The following is a 24,235-nucleotide window of genomic DNA, read 5'->3' on the forward strand; positions in this document are numbered from 1 at the left end:
CTTCACATATGGTCCTGATGCGTTAGGTAGTAGTTTGATTATTAATTGCAGTTCTCCTAAAAGGAAAGACAAGGACACAAACATCACCAAGAGAAAACTCTGTTGAGTGCTTTAATCTAAATTTTCTTTTCACTAAAACACATTTTAACCTCAATTGCCATTTCAACCCATTTCTAACTCTTTTGTCTTCAACCACCAATCTCCATCCTTAGTAACTTCATCTCATCCAATTTCACAATTTAACTATTACCATCACACATAGTTCCAGAGCTCTGGTGAGATTTGTGGTCCAATGAATATTTTCTTATAATACTTTAAAATCGAAGTCAAGCATTTCTGTTTGAACCAGACAAAAACGTCCTCTGTTTGTTCTTTCTCTAAGATGATTCCCACTTTTTAAAACAGATTTTTAAAAACTTATTTTAGATATTTGATACATTTCTATGTAAATTTGTTCAAATTCAATATTCTGTTTACTCCCTCAAAGTCACTAACCATGTTTTTATATATCGAAACCACTGAGAATCTGTGAATTTTCCACAACCTTTTTAAATTTTAAGGTAACTATCCCTTTTATATGTTTTAGACTGGCAAGCCGTGTGGGTCTGAATATAATTTTTTTATCACGACATGCTTAAGTGTAACCAGGCTTAATGGTTTTGAAATCCCTGATACTCAATACATTTAATGTTTTCACATCAGTTCTCCAGTGCCAAATTAATGAATGGCTTGATGGGTTGAGGATGCCTTATCCATCCCTGCATTGTGAAGCTGAAAGTCTGCAGGCAGGTTCAGAAGTTCATAACCACTGATGAAAGCTTCGGTATCTTCAATTCTCTGAAAAACAAAAGAACATCCATCCATTCGATTTCAAGCATAATGGGTTAATTAGTGGTGGTTTACTGCTGGTTTAAAGGGAAGGGGTGAAAACTCCTAGACAATATTACATCAACAATCTCTCTTCCTGCTGTACAAAAATGTGTGTTATAATTAACAAGGGAAAAGCCTACCTCCTCTATTTTTAGATCCTTCTATTATAAAACTCCTCTATCAGTTTTCTCAGATTTTAGAGCATAACATCAGATGATTTCTCTATTATTTGGAAACTTTCATACATTTATGTTGAGTAAATCTTATCATCTGGAATTAAAGATCCACTCATGATAAAACAGTTCACTCATAGACTCATAGAGTCATAGAGATGTACAGCATGGAAACAGATGCTTTGGTCCAGATATTTCAACCCAATCTAGTCCCACCTGCCAGCACCCAGGCACTATCCTCCATACCTTTCCTATTCATATACCCATCCAAATGCCTCTTAAATGTTGCAATTGTACCAGCTTCCACCACATCCTCTGGCAGGAGCGTTTCAGAACTGACAGCCAGACTACTGCGACCCTTAGGACTCATAACGGCACACAAACCAACAGCCACGCTCAGACAACAACTTACTAGAACAAAGGAGCCAATACCCAACATGTGCAAAACTAATGTAGTTTACAAAATACCATGCAAGGACTGCACAAAACACTATATAGGACAAACAGGAAGACAGCTAACAATCCGCATACATGAACATCAACTAGCCACGAAACGACACGACCAGCTATCCCTAGTAGCCACACACTCAGACAACAAGCAACATGAATTCGACTGGGAAAACACTACTATCATAGGGCAAGCCAGACAGAGAACAGCCAGGGAATTCCTAGAGGCATGGCATTCATCCACAAACTCCATCAACAAACACATCGACCTGGACCCAAGATACCAACCACTACAGCGGACAGCTGAAACTGACACCCGGAAGCGGCAAGGACAGACCACTATAAATACCGGAAGAAACATCAAAGAAGCGTTTTGCAGGAGGCTCCAGAGCACTGATGATGTCGCCTAGCCAGGGGACGAAACGTTTGCAACAAAAACTTCCAGCTCGGCGAACAGAACCACAACACCTAACCCTTAGAATGCACTAGGCCTTGGCTCCAGACCGAGGTTGAGGTTCATGAAGCTGGGAGATCACTCTTGTGACCAAGAGTTGCGATATTTGGCAAAATACAAATAGTGGATGTGACGCAAATAAAAGGCCGGGTAATTCCTTTGGAGTTCCCGTGGTGAGTCAAATGGGATGGGAGCGCAAAGAAAATGAGCAAAGACAATTGTCAGGGCGATATTAGAAGGGGTTGGTTTATGTTTTTGGATCATTGGAATCTCTTCTGGGGTAGAAGGGACCTGTATAAGAAGAATGGATTGCACTTGAAGTGGAAGGGTCTGGGGGGTTAATGGTAAGTAGGTTTCCCTAAGATAGGGGATTTCAAGACGAGGGTTAATGAAGCTTCACTGCTTTCCAGAATTTCTCTAAATCAAGAACTGAACTGGCCAGAAAGTTGGGGAGGACAGAAACTAGCTGAGCAACCTTGCCCTATTTCGCAAAGCCGGAAATAGTTCCATAAATATTTAATATAAGTCGGATTCAATTTCTCACCTGCCCTCACCTTTTTAACGCACTCCCAGATCAGGGACAACATGGGTTAGATACAGTGTAGAGCTCCCTTGACATTATTCTGTCAGCGTGCCCCTCACTTTACCCAGTGTCAGTATGGAGCGCTCTCAGGACAGGGACAAAACGTGTAATGTGCCAGTCATTTCTAATATCTGTAAATGTTATAGGTTGGATCTTCCTCACCAATCTTGAGATTGATCTGGGACGGAATCCTGCCGAATACCCCACACTACAGTCACGCTGGCTTCACCAGTGAGTATCTGAGACTTCCTCCTCCCTGATGGGTGCACAGTTTGATTTGTTTCTTGCAGGGTCTTGCTTCAATTGGCACTCACTCAACTATACCAATGACTCAGACCAGCCCTTTTTTGAACCAGGTGTCCATCTTCAGCTGCATCATCAATGACCTTTCCTCCATCATAAGGGTCAGAAGTCAGATTTTTTGCTGATGATTGTACAATGCTCAGCACCATTCACGACTCCAGATACTGAAGCAGTCTATGTTCAAATGCAACAAGATCTGGACAGTACCCAGGCTTGGACTGACAAGGGGCAAGTAACATTCCTGCCACACAATTGCCAGGCAATGACCATCTCCAATAAGAGACAATATAAAAAGGATAGACATTTTCATCACTGAATTCCCCACTACCAACATCCTGGAAGTTACTCTTGACCAAACACTGAGTAGACCAGCCATATAAATGTATTGGCTACAAGAGCAGGTCAGAGGCAAGGAATACTGTCGGGAGTAATTCACCTCCTGATTCTCCAAAGCCTGTCCACCATCTACAAGGCAATCTCTTCTGAGTTCTTAACTTGGTGAGAGACCATTTATGGACAAACCAAACCAACTGATGCAGGAATGTGAGAGTCTCCTAATGATCCATGGCAGGTAAAGTGCCTTGTTCAGAAAAAAAGGCAATACGATGACATGACATGCAATCACAGTACATGACAGAAATATGGTCTCACTCATTTTACACAAAGTGGAGATGCTTCAAGTAGAATGTTCACTTTTTGTTAGGGAATAAAGATGTTTTATTTGCTCAGCTGGTCTGTATTAGAGATATTGTTAGGTAGAATGAAGTGTAAATTGAAATGTAGCTATAAACAGACCACCAAATTTTCCACCATTCCAATTATGTCATATATCAGTGAGAAGTGAGCACATGGTAGAACTTTGCCAACAATGGGAGACAATTTCCTCCTGGTAATGTCACTGAGCGAATAACACCAGGTCATTGTTCTTGGGACATCACCACAGCAGATGGTGAAATTTGCATTCAATGAAACTCTGGAATTAAAAGCAGGCTCTAATGGTGACCATGTGACCATTGTCAAATGACCTAAGATCTGATCTGGGTCACTAATGCCCTTCAAGGAGGGAATTAAGAAGGGGCAATAAATGCTGGACTAGCCAGGGATGATGAATAGAAATGGGGAGAAAGATGGTGTGCATCTGAGGATGGAGAATCAGAGATGATCCACAGTCTGCTGGGAGATGTGTTTGACATTGCTTTGTCCAAGAGGAAGGTCCATTTCAAAATGCTGAAATATTTTAATTCACGTTTGTGTGCATGACTCAATGTATATCTGAACGTGTGTGTGTCTTTGTGTGTTTTTCTCTGTGTGTTTGTGTCTGAGTGTGTATTGATGTTTGTGCGTGTGTCAGTACAATGTGTGTGTCTGCATATGTGTTGATATGCATGCGTTGGTGTGTTCAGTGAATTGTGTGTGAGTGTCTATGTTTGTGTGAGTGTATCTGTATGTGTAATTGTTTGGGTGAGTGTGTGTTTATCAGAGGACATTAAGTTGATCACTGCAGTTAAATTGTTCCTTCAAACAGATGGGCCGAATGGCCTCATATGCTCTGTTATTCTGACATCGTATTGTTGATGGTGTTGATTTGATAGTTGGATTTTATTTTTCCACTTTCCTAACAGGTAGAGAAAATGATTGTAGATGAAAAAGGTGAAGTGATCAGGCAACATCCACCTTTCAATGGAGCCAGTGATGTAGGCAACTGCACAGAAACAGATCCTTCACTCCAACTTGCCCATGCCAATCCAATATCCTAAATTAATCCAGTCCTGTTTGCCAGCATTTGGCCCATATCCCTCCAAACCCTTCCTATTCATATACCCATCCAGATCCTCTAAATGTTGTAATTGTACCAGCCTCCATTACTGCCTTTGGTAGCTCATTCCATACACACACCACCTTCTCTGTGTAAAAGCTGACTCTTAGGTCCCTTTTAAATCTTTCCCTTCTCACCTTAAATCTCTGCCTTCTAGTTCTGGACTCCCCTGCCCTATAGAAAAGATCCTGGCTATTTATCCCATCCATGCCCCTTCTGATTTTATAAACCTCCATAAGGTCACCCCTCAGCCTCTGATGCTCCAAGGAAAATAACGCCAGCCTGTTCAACCTCACTACAGCTCAAACCCTCCATACCTGGCAAGATCCTTGTAAATCTTTTATGAACCCTTTCAAGTTTCACAACATCCTTCCTGTAGCAGGGAGAGCAGGATTGCACACAATATTTCAAAAGTGGCCTAATCAATGTTCTGTACAGCCACAACATGACCTCCCAACTCCTATACTCAATACACTGACCAAAAAAGGAAAGCATATCAAATGCCTTCTTCAGTGTCCTATCTACCTGCGATTCCACTTTCAAGGAGCCATGAACATGCACTTCAAGATCTCTTTGTTCAGCAACATTCTATAGGACCTTACCATTAAGTATTTAAGTCCTGTCCTGATTTGCTTTTCCAAAATGCAGCACTTCACATTTATCTAAATTAAACTTTTTCAGACACTCCTCAGTCCATGGCACATCAGTTCAGGCCCCATTATACTCTGAGGTAGAATCATAGAATCCCTACGTGTGTGAAACAGGCCTTTTGGCCTAACAAGCCCATGCCAACCCTCCAAAGAGTATCCCATCCAAACCCATTCCCTATTCCTCTACATTTACTCCCGACTAATGCACCTAATCTACACATCCCTGAACACTATGGGCATTTTAGCATGGCCAGTTCACCTAACCTGCATATCTTTGGATTGTGGGAGGAAACTGGAGCACCTGGAGGAAACCCACACAGACACAAGGAGAATGTGTAAACTCCAGACAGACAGTCACCCGAGGCTGGATTCGAACCCGGGTCCCTAACACCGTGATGCAGCAGTGATTACCACTGAGCCACCATGCCACCCCACTGTCCACTTCAATGCCCACTATACCACCAACTTGGTGTCATCTCTTCACATCCAAATAATTTATATAAATGACAAAAGCAGTGGACCCAGCACCGATCCTTGCATCACATTGCTGGTCACAGGCCTCCAGTCTGAAAAGCAACCTTCCACCAGCTCCCTCCATCTCCTACCTTTGAACAAGTTCTGTAACCAAATAGCTAGTTCTCCATCTATTCTGTGTGATCTAACCTTACTAACCAGTCTACTATGAGGAACCTTGGTGAACACCTTACTGAAGTCTGTATAGATCACGTCCACCACTCTGCCTTCATTAATTCTCATCATTCCTTCTTAAAAAAACTCAGTTACATTAGTGAGACATGATTTCACACACATAAAGCCATGCTGACTATTCCTAATCAGTCCTTGCCTGTCCAAATACATGTAAATTCTATCCCTTCAAATCCCTCCAATAACTTACCCACCACTGATGTCAGGTTCATCAGCCTATAGTTTCCTGGCTTTTCCTTACCACTTTCCTTAAACAGTGGCACCACTTTCGCGAACCTCCAGTCTTCCGGCACCTCATCTGTGAGTACCAATGATTCAAATATCTCAGCAAGAGGCCCAGCAATCACTTCCCTGGCTTCCCACGGAGTTCTAGAGTATACCTGATCAGGTCCTGGGGATTTGCCAACCTTTGTACGGTTTAAGACATTCAGCATCTCCTCCACCTCTGTAACATTGAGACTTTTCAAGATGTCGCTATTTATTTCCACATGTTCTCTAACTTCCATTTCCTTCTCCACAGCAAATACTGGTGCAAAATATGCATTCAGTATCTCCCCATCTCCTGCAGTTCCACACATAGGTGGCCATGTTGATCTTTAAGGGGCCCTATTCTCTCCCTCGTTACCCCTTTCTCCTTAATGTATTTGTAGAACGTTTTTGGATTCTCCTTAGTCCTATTTGCCAAAACTATCTCATGCCCGCTTTTTGCCCTCCTAATTTCCCTCTTAAGTATACTCCTACTGCCTTTATACTCTTTCAGGGATTCAGTCAATCCCAGTCTATACCCGACATATCCTTCATTTTCTTGACCACAAGCTCAATCTCTCTAGTCATCCAGCATTCCCTACAACTACCAGCCTTGCCTTTCAGGTTAATGGGAATATACTGTCCCTGGAACTCTCATTTACCTCATTTTTGAAGGCTTCCCACTTTCCACCTGTCGCTTTACATTCAAATATCTGCCCCCAATCAACTTTTGAAAATTTTTACCTAATATCATCAAAATTGGCCTTCTGCGAATTTACAACATTAATGTTCAGATCAATTCTTTTCTTTTCCATCACTATTTTAAAACTAATAGAATTATGGTCACTGGCGCAAAGGGCTCCCCCTCTGACACCTCAGTCACCTGCCTTGCCTTATTTCCCAAGAGTAGGTCAAATTTTGCACCTTCTCTAATAGATACATCCACACACTGACTCAGAAAACTTTCTTGTACACACTTAACAAATCCCTCTCCATCCAAGCCCTTAACACTATGGCAGTCCCAATCTATGTTTGGAAAGTTAAAATTCCCTACCATAACCACTCTATTATTATTACAGATAACTGAGATCTCCTCACAAATTAGCCCTTCGATTTCGTGCTGACTGTGGGGAGTCTACAGTACAATCCCAATAAGATGATCATCCCTTTCCTATTTCTCAGTTCCACCCAAATAACTGGACTCGACATACTCCCCAGAATATTCTCCCTAAGTACAGCTGTAATGTCATCTCTAAGCAGAAATGCCACTCTCCCTCCTCTCTTACCCCTCTTTCTATTCTTCCTATAACATCTATAGCATGGAACATTAAGCTGCCAGTCCTGTCCATCCCTGAGCCATGTTTCTGTAAAGCTACAATACCCCAGTTGCATGTTCCCAAACAGGCTCTGAGTTACTCTGCCTTCCCTGTTAGGCCTTTTGCTTTGAAATAAATGCAATTTAATTGATCAGTCCTACCTCATTCTCTGTTTGTTACTGTCTGCCCTGACAGTTTGACTTGCTCCTTTTCCCAACTGCACCAGTCTCAGACTGATCTGTTTTCCCACTATCTCCCATCAACCACCACCTCCTTTACTCCTTTAAATCCTCCAGAGGATTTCTAGCAAATCTCCCCTCCAGTATATTAGTCCAGTTCCAAATCGGGTGCAACCCATCCTTCTTATACAGGTCACTTCTACCCCAGAAGAGATTCCAGAGATACAAAAATGTGAATCCTTCTCCTCTGCACCAGCTCCTCAGCCATGCATACATCTGCTCTATCTTCCCACTCTTACCCTCACCAGCTTATGGCAGTGGGAGCAATTACTACCTCGAACACCGACTTCTTATGTTCCTATATTCTCTCCTCAGAGTCTTGTCCTTTTCTCTTCCTAAGTCAGTGGTTCCAATGTGTACAATAACCTCCTGCTTGCCCCTCTCTCATTTGAGAATATTTTGCACTCTGTCTGAGATATCCTTGATCCTGGCACCAAAGAGGCAACACACCGTCTAATGTCTTGGTGTCGGCTACTCAAACATGTGCTGTGCCTCTGATTAGAGAGACCGCTATCATAATTGATCGCTTGGAACCTGGCATACCCCTTGTTACACGTGTGGTTAGGTGTGTGTTAATCAGGGAAGATTAAGTTGGTCGCGGCAGTTGAATTGTTCCTTCAAACAGCTGGTAAACTCACAATGGGCTGAATTGTCTTCTACGTATCATCGATGGGGATGATTTGAGAGTTGTATCTTCTTTCTAACCTTTCTCAACTTTCCTAACAGGTAATAGAGATGGAAGTGGATGAAAAAGATCAGGTAAGTGTGTGTGTGTAAAAGAGCGAGTGTGTCTGTGTGAGTGCATGTGAATTGTGTGAAGGTGAGACAGAGTGTGTGTGTGAGAGTCTGAGTGCCATATTGCTTTGTTCAAGATTAATCCCAACAATCTTGTGTCCATCTATGTATGTATTTGTGGGGTGTATCTGTGTCTTTGTGCATGTGTGTGGGGATTTGTGCGTGTCTAGACACTTGTGTGTAAGTATTTGTTTTGGTGTGTGGGTAAATGAGTTGACAGTTTGGTGCAGGAAAAGCACAGTAGGTCAGACAGCATCCAAGGAGCAGGAGAATCAATGTTTCGGGCATAAGCCCTTCATCATGATTCGCCTGCTCCTCAGATGCTGCCTGATCTGCTGTGCTTTTCCAGCACCATACTCCCGACTCTGATCTCCAACAGCTGCGGTCCTCACTTTCTCCCTGTATGTGGGTACTTGCGTACCTATTTGTTTTGTAGAGTGTGAATATGTTGGTATTGGTATGGATGTGTTGGTGTGTGCCTATGTATGTCCATGTGTGCGCAACTGTTTGTGTGTGTGCATGTACGCTTGTGTGCATCAGTGTGTGGGTCTCTGTGCATGTAGTTGTGTGTCAGCGTGTTATGTATGTGTCCGTGTGCATATTTGCATGTATGTGATTGAATGGGTGTTTATTGGGAACATTAAGTTGATCACTGCAGTTGAATGGTTCCTTCAAACAGGTGGGCTGAATTGTTTCCTATGTGCTCTGTTATTCTGACATTGCATCATCAATCTGGATTATTTGAGGGTTGGATCTTATTTCTAACACATTTCTCCACTTCCCTCATAGGTGGAGATGGACATCGACAATGAAGACAGCAGTGACCAAGATGAGGTAAATCACAGAAGATGTGGGAAATTGTTTTCAGGATGGGTGTGGGTGTGTGAGATTCTCTGTATGTGTGAGAGTTTAGGGGAGTCCACCATTTGCTGTAGTAGGATTTGAAGCCAGCCCCCAGGATATTACCTGGTTCTCTGGATGAACAGTCCAGCAATAATGCCACTAGGCCATCACCTCCCCACAATGTAAGAGTGTGATGAGTGTGTGCCTGTTTGTGCATGCATGACACTGTATGAGTTTATGCATGTGTGTGTGAGTTGGTGTGAACATGTATGTGAATTTGTGAGTATGGGTTTGCGTGAGTGAATGTGTGCACAAGTGGGTGTGTGAGTCTCTGAGTGAGTTTGTGCTTGTGTGTGTGAGTTTATGTGATTCTCTGTATGTGTGAGAAGTCTGGGGAAGTCTGTTTGTTTGCGTGAGTGGTGTCAGTTTATATGTGTGTGAGTCTCTGTGAGTGTGTATCTGAGTCTCTGTGAGTTTGTAGATATGTGAGTGGGTGAGAGTTTGTGAGTGAGTGCAAGTGTTTTGAGTTGTGGGAGTCTCTGTGTGGGTGTGTGAGAGTCCCTGTACATGTGTCTGGGTATTGGAGTTTGTGAGTGTGTGTTTAAATTCATGTGAGTCTCTGTGAGTAGGTGAATGTGTGTGAGAGTGTGTGTCTATCTGTGTAAGAGAATCTGCATGTGTGATGGGAGTCTGTGTAAGAGACTGTGAGTCAGTGTGTATGAATCTGTGTGTGTATAAGAGAGTGAGTGTGTCTGTGTGAGTGCATGTGAGATTGTGTGAATGTGAGACAGAGAGTGCGTGTGGGAGTGTGAGTGCCATACTGCTTTGTTCAAGATTAATCCTAATTGTGTATGTATATGTGTGTGTCCATCTATGTATGTATCCATGGGGTGTATCTGTGTCTTTATCTTTGTGCATGTGTGTGGAGGTTTGTATATATCTGGACATTTGTGTTTAAGTATCTATTTTTGTGTTTAAGTATCTATTTTTGTGTGTGGGTAAGTCAGTTGGGAGTTAGGTACTGGAAAAGCGCAGTAAGTCAGGCAGCATCCGAGGAGCAGGAGAATTGATGTTTCGGGCATAAGCCCTTCATCATGATTCGCATGCTCCTCAGATGCTGCCTGACCTGCTGTGTTTTTCCAGCACCTTACTCTCGACTATGATCTCCAACATCTGCAGTCCTCACATTCTCCCTGTGTATGGGTATTTGTGTACCTATCTGTCTGTGTTTTTGTTTCTTCAAACAGGTGGGCTGAATGGTTTCCTATGTGCTCTGTTATTCTGACATTGTATCATCAATCAGGGTGATTTGAGGGTTGGATCTTACTTCTAACACATTTCTCTACTTCCCTCATAGGTGGAGATGGACATTGACAATGAAGACAGCGATGACCAAGACGAGGTAAATCACAGAAGATGTGGGAAATTGTTTTCGGAATGTGTGTGCGAGATTCTCTGTGTGTGTGAGAGTTTGGGAGAGTCCACCAACTGCTTTAGCAGGATTTGAAGCCAAGCCCCAGGACATTACCTGGTTCTCTGGATGAACAGTTCAGCAATAATTCCACTAGGCCATCATCTCCCCACACTGTGAGAGTGTGTGACTGTATGAGTTTGTGTATGCATGACATCGTGCGAATTTATGCACGTGTGTGTGAATTGGTGTGAACAAGTATGTGAATTTGTGAGTATGTGTTTGTGTGAGTGAATGTGTGCTCAAGTGGGTGTGTGAGTTTGTCTGTGTGCATGTATGAGTGTGTGTATGATTGTCTGAGTCTGAGTGAGTTTGTGCTTGTGTGTGTAAGTGTGTGTGATTCTCTGTATGTGTGAGAGTTTGGGGGAGTCTCTGTATGTGTAAGAGGGTGTCAGTTTATATGTGTATGAGTCTCTGTGAGTGTGTGTCTGAGTCTCCATGAGTTTGTATATGTGTGAGTGGGTGAGAGTTTGTGTGTAAGTGTATTGAGTTGTGAGAGTCTTTGTACGAAAATGTTAAGCGTGTTGGAGTTTGTGAGCATGTGGCTGATTTTGGGTGAGTCTCTGTGAGTGGGTGGATGTGTGTGTATCTGTGTAAGAGAATGTGCATATGTGAGTGCGAGTCTGTGTGACAGACTGTGAGTCAATGTGTGAGAGTCTGTGTGTGTCTGTACGAGTCTACGTGTGCGAGTCTATGAGTGTGTGAAACGTTGCCTGAGCCTGTGTAAATGTGAGTCTGTGTGTCTGCAAGAATCTGTGCAAGTGTGTGAGTTTGAGTCTGTGTGACTGTGTGCAAGTGCATAAGTCTTCGTGTGTGTGTGATTTTGTGAGTCTGAGGGTATGTGTCTCTGTGTTGAATGCATGTGAGTGAGAGTCTGTGTGAGTGCAGGTGAGTCAGTGTGAGTGTATGCAATTGTGTGTGACTTTGTGAGTGTGTGTATGTGTGTGTGTGTGTCTGTGTGTGCAAAAGTGTGTGAGTGTGTGTTTCTGTGTGTGTGTGTGTCTGTCTGTCTGTCTGCATGTGCGAGTCTATGTGTTACAATTTACCATTTCATTGTCAAATGTGGGAGTTAAAGAATTGATATTATTGGTGATATTATTGAATATTGAATAAGTCGAAAGCTTACTGTAAAGGCTCATGGGTAAAATTTGACATTATTTTGAACACATTGTCCATCTTTCTTCAGGTTGAAGACGTGGAATTGGATCCCAATCAGCACTTCTGTTTGAAAACATTTATTTAAACAATTGTTAAAAATTAGTAATAAGATAATATTTATTAATTAATATTTATTAATTGATATTCATTCTTAAATTGGCATCTCTTAATTCTGACACCATGCCCTCTGGCCCTAGACTCTCCCATCAGGGGAAGCATCCTCTCAGCATTGACCCTGTCAAGCCCCTCAGGAATCCTGTATGTTTCAATGAGATCATCTCTCATTCTTCTAAACTCCAGTGAGTGGACTTCCAACAGTTTAAACCTTGCTCAGAAGACAATCTTTCCATACCAATGAAACTTCTCCGAATTGTATTCAATGAAATTATATCTTTCCTTAAATAAGGAGACTGTACTTCCCACAGTATTCCAGATGTGGCCTCCCCAGCACCTTGAACAGTTGCAGTAAAACTTCCCTACTCCAACCCCCTTGAAATAAGGGCCGACATTCCATTAGCTTTCCTGATTTCCTATGTGTGAGCTTTTTGTGTCCCGTGCACTAGTCCCCACACTTCCCTTATTCTTTTGTTCTCCCTTCCAAAATAAACAATTTCACATTTGACTTGGAAATATTCCTTCACTGTCACTGGGTAAACATCCCGGAAAAGGACATTGTGGGTCAACATATAGCACACGGAATGCAGTGATTCAAGAAGCCAGCTCACCTCTCAAGGGGCAACTGGGGATGGGCAATAAATGCTGGACAGCTAGTGATAATCACATTCCACTAGAAATTTTATTTAAAATTTGCATATTATAATCCATTTGCAAACACTTTGCATATTTACTTAACATATCAAGAGCTCTGTATGAACTCTTTGTATTCCTCATACAACCTGACTGTCCAGCAATTTGTGCGTTGTCTGCAAATTTAGCCATTGTACTTTCACTCCTTCCTCTAAGTTATAATAAATATTGTAAGCTGTTAGAGTCATAGAGATGTACAGCATGGAAACAGAGCCTTCGGCCCAACTTGTCCATGCCGACCAGATATCCTAACCTAACTTAGTCCCATTTCCCAGCACTTGGCCCATATCCCTCTACACGCTTTCTATTCAGAATCCCATCCAGATGCCCTTTAAATATTGCAATCATATCAGCTTCTGCCACATCCTCTGGCAGCTCATTCCAAACACACACCACTATCTGTGTGAAAAAGTTGCTCCTTAGATCTCTTTTCTATCTTTCCCCTCTCACCCTAAACCTATACCCTCTAGTTCTGGACTCCCCCACCCCAGGGAAAGGACTTTGTCTATTTATCCGATCCATGCCCCTCATGATTTTATAAACCTTGATAAAGGTCACCCCTCAGCCTCTGACGCTTCAGGGAAAACAGCCGCAGCCTGTTCAACCTCTCCCTGTAGCTCAGATTCTCCACCCCTGGCAACATCTTTGTAAATCATTTCTGAACCCTTTCAAGTTTCACAACATCATTCCAATAGGAAGATCAGAATTGCATGCAAATTCCAAAAGCGGCCTAATCAATATTCTGTACAGCGGCAACATGACCTCCCAACACTTATACTCAATACTCTGACCAATAAAGGAAAGCATACCAAATGCCTTCTTCGCTATCCTATCTCCCTGTGACTCTATTCCTCTTTGTTACTTCTTCAAGACACTCAATCAAGTTCATGAGACATGATTTCCCTAGCACAAAGTCCTTGCCTTTCCAAATACTTATAAATCTTGTTCATCAGGATTCCCTCCAACAACTTGCCCAGCACCAACATTAGGCTCACTGGTATATAGTTCTCTGGTTTGTCCTTACCATCTTTTTAAAACGGTTAGCCAACCGCCAGTCTTCCAGCACCTCACCTGTGACTATCAATGATACAAATATCTCAGCAAGGAGGTCAGCAATCACTTCCCTAGCTTCCCACAGAGTTCTCGGGTACACCTGATCAGGTCCTGGGGATTTATCCACCTTTATGCGTTTCAAGACATCTAGCACTTCCTCCTCTGTACTATGGACATTTTTCAAGATGTCACCATTTATTTCCCTACATTCCATATCTTTTGTGTCCTTCTCCACAGTAAATATTGATGCAAAATAATCGTTTAGTATCTCCCCCCTTTCCTGCGGCTCCACACAAAGGCCACCTTGCTGAACTTTGAGGGGCCCAATTCTCTCCCTCGTCACCCTTTTGTCCTTAATGTATTTGTAAAAACTCTTTGGATCCTCCTTAACCCTATTTGCCTGTCTCATGTCCCCTTTTTGCCCTCCAGATTTCACTGTTAAATATACTTCTACTGCCTTTACACTCTTTTAAGGATTCACTCAATCTATCTTCTCTGTATCTAAACCCTCTTGTCATCCAGCATTCCCTATACCTACCAGCCATTCCTTTCACCTTGTGGTTCCAGCATTGATCCCTGGGCCAGTGGCTACATTGTGCCAACTTGAAAAAGGACCCCTTATCCCCATTCACTGACCATGAGCTGATTCTCTATCTGTGCCAACCTCCAACTCTGTGCTGTTATTTTATTGTAGTGATTGATGCCAGGGTCAGATGGCTCTCTGACTATGAGATCTTTGATTGGGGTTGTTAACCTGGACCATTCAGGGAGATAGTATTGCCGTTATCAGGTTCCCTGGTGACATTGGCGCTTTCTTGGTGGTGGAAATATTGAAGAAAGTGTTTTCATTAAATAAATAGACAAGGTCTCTTCCCTGGGGCGGGAGAGCTCAGAACTAGAGGGCATAGTTTTAGGTTGAGAGGGGTAAGATATAAAAGAGACCTAAGGGGATACTTTTTCATGCAGAGGGTGGTACATGTATGGAATGAGCTGATGAAGTGTTTAAGAGTGTAGTTACTGTTATGACTAAGGAAACAAGGCAGTCTCTTTGTGCACCATAAACTCCTGCAAAAAGCAACACGATAATGACTTGATCATCTGTTTCAGTGACACTGGTTGAGGAATGAATGTTGGCCAGACCACTGGGCAGAATAATCACATGTATAGATGGGATTAATGGTCATTACCTTTTCCCCAGGATGGGGGATTTCAAGGCTAGGGGACACATTTTTAAGGTGAGAGGAGAGAGAGATTTAAAAGAGATAGATGGGACAAATTGTTTACACAGAGGGTGGTTCGTGCGTGAAATGAACTTCCTGAGAAAGTGGTGCATGTGGGTACAATTACAACATTTAAAAGATATTTGGATAAGTACATGAACAGGTAAGATTCGGAAGGATATAGTTCAGGAGCAGGCAGGTGGAATTAGTTTAGTTTGGGATTATGTTTGGCATGGACTGGTTGGAGCGAAGGGTCTGTTTCCATGCTGTATGACTCTCTGACATGATTGAAACAAAAGAGTTTCTGTCATGATTCTGCTCCAGATTTATTCAATTAATAAATAGATTTTAAATTCCTCAGCTGTTTAATAAACAAAAGGCTAGATCTCTGTATTGATGACAAATTAACTACTGATATCATAAAAAGCTACCTGGCTCATTCAGGTCTCTTAGGGAAGGAAATTTGTTATCCTTATATAAATTAGTCTAAACCAGAGTCCAGACCCACAACAAAGCAATCATTCTTGAACTGCCTTTTGAAATGACTCCACAAGCCACTCCAGGAGATTCAAGAGGTGGTAACTCACTATCATCTCCTCATTAATGGGAGCAGGATTTTACTGAAGAAGGATATCAGGAGGGCAGAAAGGGGGCATGAGATAGCCTTGGCTGAGAAGATTAGGGTGAATCCAAAGAGGTTGTTTAAGTCTCACAACCTTGACTGAGTTTTTTGAAGAAGTAACAAAGAGAATTGATGAGGGCACAGCAGTGGACATGATCTATTTAGACTTCAGTAAGGCGTTCATCAAGATTCCCCATGGGAGACTGGTTATCAAGGTTAGATTTCATGGAATACAGGGAGAACTAGCCATCTGGATATAGAACTGGCTCAAAGGTAGAAGACAGCGGGTGGTGCTGGAGGGTTGTTTTTCAGATTGGAGACCTGTGACCAGTGGAGTGCCATCAGGATTGATGCTGGGTCCACTACTTTTCGTCATTTATATAAATGGTTTGGATGTGAGCATAACAGGTATAGTTAGTAAGTTCGCAGATGTCACCAAAACTGGAGGTGTAGTGGACAGCAAAGAAGGTTACCTCCAATTACAACAGGATCTTGATCAGATGGGCCAATGGGCTAAGAAATGGCAGATAGAGTTTAATTTAGATAGCAAATCTTAGCAGGACTTATACACTTAATGTTAAGGTCATAGGGAGTATTGCTGAACAAAGAGACCTTGGAGTGCAGGTTCATAGCTCCTTGAAAGTGGAGTCGCAGGTAGATAGGATTGTAAAGAAGGTATTTGGTATGCTTTCCTTTATTGGTACTGAGTTAGGAGGTCATATTGCAGCTGTACAGGATATTGGTTAGGCCACTTTTGGAATATTGCGTGCAATTCTGGTCTCCTTACTATCAGAAGGATATTGTGAAACTTGAAAGAATTCAGAAAAGATTTACAAGGATGTTGCCAGGGTTGGAGGATTTGAGTTATACGGAGAGGTTGAATAGGCTGGGGCTGTTTTCCCTGCAGCGTCGAAGGCTGTGGGGTGACCTTATAAGAGGTTTATAAAATTATGAGGGACATGGATATGATAAATAAACAAAGTCTCTTCCCTGGGTGAGGGACACTGGCCCGAAACGTCGAATTTCCTGTTCCTTGGATGCTGCCTGACCTGCTGCGCTTTAACCAGCAACACATTTTCAGCTCTGATCTCCAGCATCTGCAGACCTCACTTTTTACTGTATGGAATGAGCTGCCAGAGGAAGTGGTGGAGGCTAGTACAATTGCAACATATAAAACGATCTGGATGGGTATATAAATAGGAAGGGTTTGGAGGGATATGGGCTGGGTGCAGGCAGGGGGAATTAGATTGGGTTGGGATATCTGGTCGGCATGGACGAGTTGGACCGAAGGGTCTGTTTCCACGCTGTATGTCTCTATGACTCTATGACTAAGTAAATAAAATTCGATTTTATAATTATAAGTTCACTGCTTTTTCATTTTTAAATAAAAGTTTATTGTGCAAATCCTGTTACACCTTATATCCTAGTAGTCACCCATGTTAAATTTCTACACATTTCATACTTATAAGTGTTATGGACCAGGCCAGACCCCCTTAAAATATTATAAGAAGGTAGTTGTGGAAGAAAGACCTGCTATCCTGCCCACCTACAGCATGACCACATGACAAACACAGAAGCAGGCCTGCCATACACAGAGATCAAGTCTGCCAACACATACAGAACACACTCACAATGCTCCAGTCTTGGCCAAACAGGTTAACAAAGAAACTAGACATGGCCAGGCTACTCCCAGACCAGAGAATACACTTCCCAAACAGCCTTCACAGTAAAGCTCCCAGCCCCGATTAGCACCGGGGTCCCAATACGCTAAGGACAGGTTCGCTCCCCATTGAAACCGATACCGCATAAACAAACAGGCATACTGAGAGGCTCCAGAGGACTTCACTCACAGGAGGAAAACAATTCTTTACAATTATCACCTTTGTGTTGTGCTCCTACAAAACCTACCGGCACCTTCTGTTCGAGGAAGCGAATCCTGGCCATCTGCCAGAGGATCAGTTCTGTTTCAGCCTGGTCAATTTCTCTTCCGCGACATCGCTTTGTCAATTTCACTGCGATCCTCGTTTATGGTCTTTGATTCCTTGGGCCGAATTTCTCCAACAGTAGCCTCGACCCTGGCTTTTTCTTAATTCAAAGGCAGATGTGAAGTAGATATTCCTGGTGTGATGCAGCCAGTCAAACCACTCAGCTTTAATCAAAACAGCATTTACTTAAACACTACAGTTGAAACATGAACAAAAAAAACGGAATTTAGAATGACTTAACTATTGGAAAACTTAACTGACCCGACACAGCAACTTAACTAAGAAGCTCTTCCAATACCTGTAACATCCCATAAACACCCCCCTTAGCAAAAGGTAAATTCAAACACAGGTTCTAATAGGCAGGAGAGATTTCAGACAGAAAAGTCAGACAGGAATCATCTGCTGAAGCATCAAACCTTTTTGCATTACAGCAGCTTCTCTCTTACAGCTAAATCAGGAGCTGCTCACTGTTCCAACTAAACCAAACTAGGAAATTTACACGTAAATAAAGGAACGTCAAACTTACAGGAAAATGGAGTTATGGTGACAATTGTTAAGTTTTTTTTCTTGAGATTCTTACACACTTGATGCAGCTGCAATCTGCCAACTTCTGTGAACAGCCAAAATTTATTAAGCAAGTACAAGCCATGGAGGATCATTTAAAACTCCTCACAATGCTTGCAAAGCATATCAATATCTTAACAAAGGGACTAGTTCTTCCTTTGTACAAAATCTTACATCACAGTCAGTAATGCCCACAAGATAACCTCCAGCCACTCCCCCACAGTCACATGGCACTTGAGACAAAATGCAGTGACCTGATTATCTCCAAAAACAATGTACTGCAAATCATCCCTTAGTGACAAGATCTGTCGTAAATTGTTTTTCTAACTACAGGATGTGATCAGAATTTTAACTTATTGATTCTGAATAGGAGATGATAATGTAAATTCACTCTGCATAACAGGAGAAGGCAATGTTAATTTTTTTACACTCTACCTGCAAGACAGAGAAACATACCACCCTACCCTTGGGACATCCAATGTCTTGCAGGTCAGCAGAGCAAATTAACTCCTTAACATCTCAAAAATCAGGTCAGGTGTTTGGCAGTCAAAGAGTGGGCCAAGCGCGGACTTGAAGTGAGTCCAGAGCTTCTGGATTGATGAGGCATTCTGATTTTCAACTCACGGAGGCAGCAGCAGAGATTGGTCTGAGCCCAGTATGAGACTCTGCTATGAGACTTTAGCAGTGGCTATTCAGAAAGGTGGGCACAAAGTATTCTCATGGCAGTGATGGGGCCGAGTTTAGGCTGGTGCAGTAACCAGCAGCTGCATTGTTGAGGTCCATCAAGGATTCACAGAGGCAAAGGTGTTGGTGGAGGTGAGTGGTGACTTTTGTTTCATACACATGCCACCCTCTGCATGGAAAACGTTGTCCCCTTGGGTTACTTTTAAATCTTTCCCCTCTCACCTTAAACCTATGCCCTCTAGTTTTAGACTTCCAAACCCTGGGGAAAAGAGATTGGCTATTCATCCATGCCATTACTGTTAATAACATAGTTTAATAACACTGTTCCTAACAGTTATAACAACCATTATCGGATATGCAGTTATTATAAACATAAAGTCTGGTACTTACTTCAGATTTTGTATTTTACAATCTAGATTCCTCAAGGTTGCACACAGTAGTTTCACTTCTGAATCTTGGAGATTATTGAGAGTCAATCTAAACATAGAGCAAAAAACATTTTAGAACAGCCTGATTTATCCAGAGATAAAAAAACATGAGCCAGATTTACTTTTGGCTGAGGAACCCACCATTGTTGGGATATGGATTAAAGACATGATTTTTGCCCAATGCCATCATTAATTAGCATTAAGATGGGTTCGGAGCCGGTGAGAATGCAGATGTATTAGATGAATCATGGGCTTATTGATACCATTGTGGCAGCTATCCACTGTCTCACCATAGGAGCAATTCACTTACTTTATGCAAAACGTTTATTCTGTCCCGTTACAAAATTGAAATGATTCTGCTCTCCTGGTTTAAACTGAGAAGTCACTCACCGTATGCTCCATTAAACAGGCTCTGCATTTACTGCTGACACAACTACTGTCATATTTCAAAGGCATTCTGTGGGGTTCCCCACTCCTGGTGGCTCTGGGGTTGGGATAGATTATTGAGAAATTTGCTATAGACGTTGGCAATTTTACTGGGAATTCCTTCTGGTTGTGCATTGCATAAATGTACAAATAGGGAATTCAAGGCTCAAAATTATGTCAAGAGTGTGGTGCTGGAAAATCACAGCAGGTCAGGCAGCATCCAAGGAGCAGGAGAAGGCCTTTGCCTGAGACTTCGATTCTCCTGCTCCTCGGATGCTAGCTGACCTGCCATGCTTTTCCAGCACCACACTCTCAACTCTGATTTCCAGCATCTGCAGTCCTCACTTTCTCCTAATTGATTTTAACCTAAAATAAATAGCAGGTTTCCTCATTTACTGTGGATTATTGGGAGAAATTTTAAAGAATTAGTCTAGAAATGGTCGATTTTATAGTTTTCTAAATTGAATAATTTTTACTGCTCCCACTCAAAGGATAGATCAGAGTATTTTCTAAACAGCATGAAGTTAAAAACAATGAATGTTCAGAGACTTGGGTGTTCAGGTGCAAAGATCCTTAAAATGTCACAAGCAGATGCAGAAAATAATCAAGAAACCTAATGGAATGTTGGCTTTTATATCGAGATGACTGGAATACAAGAACACAAAGGTTGCACTGCAGATATGTACAACACTGGTTAAACCCCACTTGGAGTACTGTGAGCAGATCTGGGCACCACACCTCTGGAAGGATACATAAGCCCTGGAGTGAGTACAATGTAGGTTTACAAGAATGATACCTAGACTTCAGGGAATACAAGGAGAGATTGTACAAATTTGGCCTATTTTCTCTTGCGTTAGAAGGTTAAGAGATAGTCTGATTGAAATCTTTTAAGATTTAATGAGGAAAAGACGGATTAGGTAAACAATTCCCACTAGTTGGAGATTCTAGGATTAGGATACGTAGTCTAGAAATTAGGGCCAGACTGTCCAGGAGAGATATTAGGAAGCACTTCTACACACAAAGAGTGATAAGATATTTGGAATTCCATTCATAAAACAGCAATGGATGCTGAGGAACTTGCACAGTTTGACATAGGAAATGGAGAGATATTAGGGGCTCTGAGAGACTTAAAAACAGACAAATCCCCTGGCCCAGATGAATTGCATCCCAGGCTGCTGTGGGACATGAGGCAGGAAATTGCAGGAGCTCGGACACAAATATTTAATTCCTCTCTGGCCACAGGCGAAGTGTCAAAGGACTGGAGTGCAGCTAATGTGGTTCAACATTTTTAAGGGGGGGTGGTAAAGATGAACCAGGAAATTACAGACTGATCAGTCTCACATCAGGAAACTACTGGAGCAAATTCTGAAGATGTGAATTAATACCCACTTGGAAAGCAATGGTTAATTAGGGATAGTCAGCATGGCTTTGTCAGAGGGAGGTCATGCTAACAAATTTGTTTGAATTTTTTGAAAGTGTGATAAAGTATGTGGATGATTGAAGTTCAGTTGATATAGTTTATATGGATTTCAGCAAAGCTTTTGATAAGGTCCCACAAGGCAGACCGATTGAGAGTGTTAAAACACATGGAATTGAGGGAAAATTACCAAGATGGATTCAGAAACTGGCTTAGTAATAGGATACAAAGGGGAGTAGTAGAAGGTTATTTGAATGACTGGAAATTCAGCGTTTTACCACAAGGATCATTACTGGGAGCTTTACTGTTTGTTATATGCAAATGACTCCAAAATTGGTAAAGCGATTAATAGGAAGAAGATGGTTGAAGATATTGATGGGTTGGTCAGATGGGCAAACCAGTGACAGATAGTGTTAAACCCCTTACACCTACCAGACATCCCAATTTGACTTAGTCTCATTTGCCAGCATTTGGTCCATATCCTTCTAAACCCTCCCTATTCACATACCCATTCAGATTCCTAGGGCAGCATGGTGGCACAGTGGTTAGCACAGCTGCCTCGCAGCGCCAGAGACCCAGGTGTCTGCGTGGGTTTCCTCCGGGTGCTCCGGTTTCCTCCCACAATCCAAAAATGTGCAGGTTAATTGGCCATGCTAAATTGCCCGTGGTATTAGGTAAAGGGGTAAATGGGTCTGGGTGGGTGGCGGGTCAGTGTGGACTTGTTGGGCCAAAGGGCCTGGTTCCACGCTGTAAGTAATCTAATCTAATCTAATCAAATGTCATAATTGTACCAGCCTCCACCACTTCCTCTGGCAGCTTATTCCAAAAGTGTACCACTCTCTGTGTGAAACCTTTATCCCTGAGATCCTTTTTAAATCTTTCCCTTCTCACCTTAAAGCTATGCCCACAACCTAGAACAAAAACCTTGACTATACATTATATTAGTGCCGTCACAATTTTATAAAACTCTGTAAAGTCACTCTTCAGTCTCCAACACTGCAGGAAAGAAGCCCCAACCCTTTCAGCCTCTCCTTATAACTCATACCTCTCGACAACATCTTTGTAATCACCAATCTTTCACCAATGTCCTGTACACCTGAGTCATAACATCCCTCTACTCAATGTTCTGACCAATAAGAGCTAGTGTGCTAAATGCCTTCTTCACCACCCTGTCTACCTGCGACTCAAAGTTCAAGGAACTACGCACCTGTATTCCTAGGTTTCTTTATTTGGCAACACTCCCCAGGGAGAAAGTGAGGACTGCAGATGCTGGAGATCAGAGCTGAAAATGTGTTGCTGGAAAAACGCAGTAGGTCAGGCAGCATCCAAGAAGCAGGAGAGTCGATGCTTCGGACATGAGCCCTTCTTCAGGAATCAGAACACTCCCCAGGGCCCTACCATTAATTGTATGTCTTGCCTTGGTTTGCAACATGCAACACCTCACATTTATCAAAATTATACTCCATCTGCCACTCCTTGGCGCATCTGATCAAGGTCCCATCGTGCTCTGAGATAATCTTCTTCACTGTTCACTACACAACCTATTTTGGTGTCATCTGCAAACTTGCCAACCATACCTCCTATATTCACAACCAAATCATTGATATAAATAGTGAAAGCAGTGGACCTAGCACTGATCCTTGTGGCACACCAGAGATCACTGTTATTGAGTCTGAAAAACAACCCTCCACCACCACCTTCTTTCCTACCTTCAAGCCAATTTTGTACCCAACTGGCTAGCCTTCCCTAGGTCCCATGTGATATAACCTTGCGAACCAGTCTACCATGCCGAACCTTGTTGAATGCTTTGCTTTCACCAATCTTCTTGGTTACCTTTTCAAAAAACTCTATCAAGTTAGTGAAACACAATTTCCCACTCAAAGTCATACAGACTATCTTTCCAAATACATGTAAATCTTGTCCCTCAGAATCCCCTCAAACACCTTACCCACCACTAACATCAGGCTCACCAGTCGATAATTTCTGGCTTTTGCATACAGCCTTTCTTAAATAGTGGCATTACATTAGTCAATCTCCAGTCTGCTGCCACCTCACCTGTGGCTATCAATGATATACATATATCAGCAGACGGCCCAGCAATCTATTATCTAGGTTCCATCAAAATTCTGGGAAACACCTGATCAGGTCCTGGGGATTTCTCTACTTTAAGCGTTTTAAGATCTCCAGCAACTCCTCTCCTGTAGTAATGAACTCTTTTCAGGACAACACTAATTATTTCCCCAAGTCCCCTAGCTTCCATGTCTTTCGTCACAGTAAATACAAAATGTTTGTTTAGTATCTCACTTATCTCCATATAGACAGCCACACTGATCTCTAAGGCACTCAATTACCCCCTAGTTACTCCTTTGCCTTTAATGTATTTATAAAACCTCTTTGGATTCTCTTTAAATCTCTTTGCCAAAGCTATCTCATGTCCTCTTTTTTGCCCTCCCAATTTCCCCAACTGCCCTTAAAGTCTTCCAGCGATTCACTTGTCTTAAAATAAGAGGGTGTCGCTGATGCTAAAATGTTGAAATAAAATCAGAAAATGCAAGAAATACTCAACAGCTGTGGCAGCATCTGCAGCAAGAGAAATTGAGCTAAACTTTGAGACTATTATGGTCCTTCCCAAACTACTGAGTATTTCCACAACAGTTCCCATGGCAAATTGTCCCTTGCTTGTTAACTCCACCATTATGCTGGCTCCCAATTTAAGAGATATTTCTTGTATTCATTCTTGCATGTGCAGGCATCAATGTCAAGGCTCGTATATATTGCTCACCTCAGGCTGCACATCGAGCTGTTAAATGTGGAGTTCCAAGATTTGGAATTAGTCAGGATATTGTCTTGGAAGAGAACATTGGAGAATCCTGTTGTTTGTTATGGAGTCATAGAATCATACAGCACGGAAACAGACTTTTCAGTCCAATTGTTTCATGCCGACCATGTTCCCAAACTAG

At 42.3% G+C, this 24,235-nt stretch overlaps 1 long non-coding RNA gene across 3 annotated transcripts; it reads right to left on the minus strand.

Moving 5' to 3' along the window:
* LOC132831471 (uncharacterized) lies at positions 1-24,147 on the minus strand. Of its 3 annotated transcripts, XR_009646501.1 has the most exons (6): positions 24,058-24,147; positions 19,395-19,481; positions 17,680-17,920; positions 12,038-12,132; positions 683-837; positions 1-56 (listed from the first exon to the last, which is right to left on the minus strand). It is a non-coding gene; the product is annotated as an uncharacterized LOC132831471 (long non-coding RNA). The 3 variants fall into 3 exon arrangements; XR_009646499.1 differs by lacking the exon at positions 1-56 and having other exon boundaries at positions 552-837; XR_009646500.1 differs by lacking the exons at positions 1-56; positions 12,038-12,132 and having other exon boundaries at positions 552-837.
* Between the last annotated feature and the right edge of the window lie 88 nt (positions 24,148-24,235).

This window comes from Hemiscyllium ocellatum, chromosome 33 (genome assembly GCF_020745735.1).
Source record: "Hemiscyllium ocellatum isolate sHemOce1 chromosome 33, sHemOce1.pat.X.cur, whole genome shotgun sequence".
Taxonomy (NCBI): Eukaryota; Metazoa; Chordata; class Chondrichthyes; order Orectolobiformes; family Hemiscylliidae; genus Hemiscyllium; species Hemiscyllium ocellatum.